Raw genomic sequence first — 4371 nt, 5'->3', positions numbered from 1 at the left:
ATGTACATTATATCATTGGCAATAATAAGATCCAATTTTAGTTTTTAGTTACACACTGTTAACCACCAATAGATGAAACTAAATCATAAAATGTATTCAGCTCGACGTAAGACTTAAATAAATAGATACAGTTGGTTTAACTTGAATAGAAGTTTTAATTATCTATGCTGCATATATGCATATATCACCTTGCAGCTGAATCACATTACATATCTTTTTAGTTGATGTTCATATCGTCTTACGTATTTGTCAACATCAATGTGACCTTGTTCTATGTCACATTAGCCTATTCACACTTGTTACCACGAAATTGACTCACCACACCCTCGCATAGTTATGAATTAATTGTTTCACTTGACTAAAGAAACATTTTGTAGGAATGTATGCTTTTATAGATTGGACACTTGTTTGCAATATCATTGTCGGTGGAAACTGGCACTATACCTAAAGAATGACTGAACAAATAGCGGAGACGGGGTTTCAGCCGGCTGATTTAAATTATTTCTTTAAATACAGTAAAGCTTGAAATATGTCAGTTTTCCCTCTTTAGAATGTTTTTGTAAATAAGTTTTTATTGTAGTTTCCGTGGCGTATTCCCAATAAGCGTTAGAAACAAAGATATACACCCTTAATCCCGGTGCCGATAAATGTTGGGTTGTGTGGAACATGCTAACAAATCTCAGGTACGATATATGTTTGATTCTGGTTGAGAACAGCATGAGAGCAACATGATTGTTTTCATTGGAGATGAGACGCAAATATTCAAAGGGGTCAGACAAACTCTAAACCAACTGCGTTCCCTTCACTGAGTCCCTTCAAAGGAGGCCCTGTCTGTCTACCTGTGGAATAACATGCATTTGTATCTGTTAAATTTTTGTGGTAGACAGATTGATATTATTTATATAACGTCTTACCCCAAACAAATTGCAAAAGAAACCATGAAGTTTCTGAGAGCGATATTTCGTAATTAGTGTGCTTTAATGGTGGGAGAATAAATAATTATATATAATCATATATAAAATAGCATTTTCTGACAAGACCAGCGATAATCTCGTAAGATATGACTTTTACTATGTCTATTAAATGGTTTTCGACGTCTCTTCAACGTCACCGCCTTGCGCCAAAGTCGTGAAACGCACCGTCGGGGGATTTGTTGGGGCCTGTCTCCCCCAGAAAAATTTCTAGAAATTTCAAGTCGGTCTTGCCTGGCCGTGAATACGGCAACCTGAAAGTGGTTGATTTTAATGTAGACATCTGAACTCCAATCAACAAATCAATCAACCAGGCTGTTGTCGTTGCATTCACATGACACCAGACGTGTCACCGATGAAACAAATATGCCTGAAACAAATGTCACTGTTAGTGCGACCCATTTGTGACAATTTCAAGGTCCCAAATAATAGTCCTTTTTTTACTATTAATAGTAATTCAATCAGTAAGTGCTATTTACCTTATAATAGTCGTCTTGGCTTTTACCCGACATTACACAAAACACCAATGGTAACTGTCGGGTGGTCTCTCCAGTCTTAATGAGACGTGTATGGAAAACAGCTGAGACCATGGCTTGTTCACCACCCGAAAAGTTGCATCCATATACCAAGTTTTTGCGCGTGCGAGTAGTTGCATCTGTCTATCAGTACAAAAAATGTGATGGCGCCTTTCCCCAACTTTTACTATTTTTTGATAAAATCCCGGTGCACTATGATCGATGAAATCTTCGTCAAGCTAAAACAAAAAATAAATAAAAAAGTACATTTAAGTACATGTTAATAAATAAATAAAATTGTACATTTAATTACATGTTAATAAATTCTTATATACATGGGTATTTAATTGCATGAGTACTTACGCTTGACGACACGTCAGTGGGATCTTTTGGTCGCAGAGTCTGTCGGGTTCTTTATAGCGACCTTACAAGTGCTGCAATGGGTGGTCTGCTATGAATGGGTTCTTCTGCAGAACCGACACTGGATAAAACTCTCTCCGCTATTGAGGAACATGCCTTGGTAAAAACATTTCCTTTGGCTTCATGCTTTGCCTGTAATGATAAGATAAAACATATTAAACTACAAATATATTATTGGTTTATTTATATTTTATTTATTTATTTATATATTAAATTCATTTATTATTATAGAGTTAACTAGGTTAACTAGAGTTAATTATGCAGAATTAATATAACACAACATACACAGATGGCAATAGAATGAGACAGTGTTCAGAAAAAGGGCGGAAGAAGACTACCTGTCCTACTTGATTCTAGGACATATATATATATTTAATACAAGGAAATGAATGGCATAGTTTGTGTCAAGTGAATTTAGTGAACTTTAAACCCCATTTACTCGCCCTCTCTCTACAGAGATAAATACTTTTCGTGTTACATACAATAACAATTATTGGCCATTATTAAAAAAATATATTAAAAGGAAATGAAATTCTGTTACCTGTTTTTCTTTGTGTAGTACATGCTAACATCAATGACTGGAAAAAAAAATAACGAAACTGTAGAGAAACTTCTGAATCATTGAAAGTCTAATATTAGGCCTACACATTGATGACATTGATATAAAAAAAGGCTGATTTGTTTGTTGTTTTTTTCTTTTACAGAAATAAGATTACATTTCAACTAAACAACTAACACACAAGTTAGTATCTAGCTATAGTCCATGTCTGGATATACATTTCTCCTTTTGCCCGAACGTCTATAAAAATCAAAGATGGCGGCCAATAATTGCAACCGGGTATTACTATAAAATCAAGACAGATTCTTACCTGCTGGTCCTAGTCGGGGGTTTCTTGCAATTTTAAGTATTTGAACAACGGTGTAGCGCCGATTAGCTAATAATAATTAAGCACGATTTCAGAAAAATTAAGACAGATTCATTAGATTGCTGAATTAGCGGAACACTTTTAGAACACATCAAAAAAATTTTCTTTGTGGCGCCATTATATAAATAGACTTCCGGTGCAGTCAGTGGCAGTAGTTCTAAATCTGACTGTTTTAAACGAAACGAATTATTATATACATAGAAGCAATATATACATGCTAAATTAAATACAGTTTTATTTTTTGTAAAAATTTACAAACCTGCGGTCTGGTATTCTATGTGACCATTATAATTTTTTTTAAAATATCACGGCTAAAGCACCCTGTTGATGCTAACTTCACTACATCTATCTAACTGAATGTCGCTGATATAATATCAAAGAAAGAATTTGTCGCAATGACTAAAGTATGGATACTTCTTCTTAGTTAGTTGTATTTTACGTCCGCTTCCACCGAAGTGATATCGCAGACAAAAAGTATAGATAACTTGGAGAACCATTATATCAATAAGTCGATTATGAGATACACGTGGATGATCAATTGAATTTGATTGGTTACGTTTCAGTTAACCAATACTGTCCAATTTCGATTACATCAACCAATTACATTATTTAGAGTTTTACTCATTTTTTTTGTTCATTGTACATTGAATCAATTTTCGAAAACACCAGGGTGCTGAAAATCACATGTACACTATATATTCATTTGATCTATCAGTTCATTGGGTCAATAAAAAAAGACAGACATTTTAATCAATTAACATTCAAGTCTGTCTGGCAATTGTCTGATTAATTGGTACTCACACCCTTCCAGTGAAGAACAGCATGTGATTTTCGAGATGTGAATTAAGCCCTTTATTACTTTTCTTAAAACTTGACGACTCCCGAATTCAGACTTTGTATGGAGTTTTTTTTATAAAAAGAAAACAAATCTTGGAAGGTACACATTACTTGTGTTAATGATATGAAAAAAACACAAGATTTTATAAATCGACACAAGTTTGTGTTAATGCAATGCAAAACAACACATAACTTGTGTAGATTAGTTTTAACACAAGTACTTGTGTTGAGATCCAACACAAGTGTTTTTTCAGTGCAGGCTTCCGTCCACAATGGCGAAAATCCACCTGAAATATTTTACGTCAATCCAACTCCAAACCCTAATAACGTTTACGCTGTGGTGAACAAAAAACCTAAAGTGACGGATAAACCTTCTAAGCCAGAAACACCACCCAAGCCAGGGAAGCCGCCTAAACCTGAAAAGGCTGTTAAACCGCGAGTTCCAACAAAACCATCAACAAAATTGTAATGAAACAAACGGTAACCAGTCGCTTCGGATCACCGTATTCGGGTGTGTTCATTCACTTCGTCTATATCAAGCTTAAGGGGTAGCTCCCAATGAATGTATCTCAGATGAAACAGTAGGTTTTTCATATATTATCGGGACAATATATGAAAAACCTACTGTTTCATCTGAGATACATTCATTGGGAGCTACCCCTTAAGCTGATTTCTTTAAAAGTATTTGTAATTTACATATAC

General features: G+C 34.6%; 1 long non-coding RNA gene across 1 annotated transcript; it reads right to left on the bottom strand.

The window, feature by feature from the left end:
* Nucleotides 1-1541: 1541 nt before the first annotated feature.
* Nucleotides 1542-2768, bottom strand: LOC130014127 (uncharacterized). The gene is made up of 3 exons (XR_008789119.1): nucleotides 2448-2768; nucleotides 1850-2038; nucleotides 1542-1725 (listed from the first exon to the last, which is right to left on the bottom strand). It is a non-coding gene; the product is annotated as an uncharacterized LOC130014127 (long non-coding RNA).
* Between the last annotated feature and the right edge of the window lie 1603 nt (nucleotides 2769-4371).

Source organism: Patella vulgata, chromosome 8 (genome assembly GCF_932274485.2).
Source record: "Patella vulgata chromosome 8, xgPatVulg1.2, whole genome shotgun sequence".
Taxonomy (NCBI): Eukaryota; Metazoa; Mollusca; class Gastropoda; family Patellidae; genus Patella; species Patella vulgata.
This window is presented reverse-complemented; position numbering and strand designations above follow the sequence as displayed.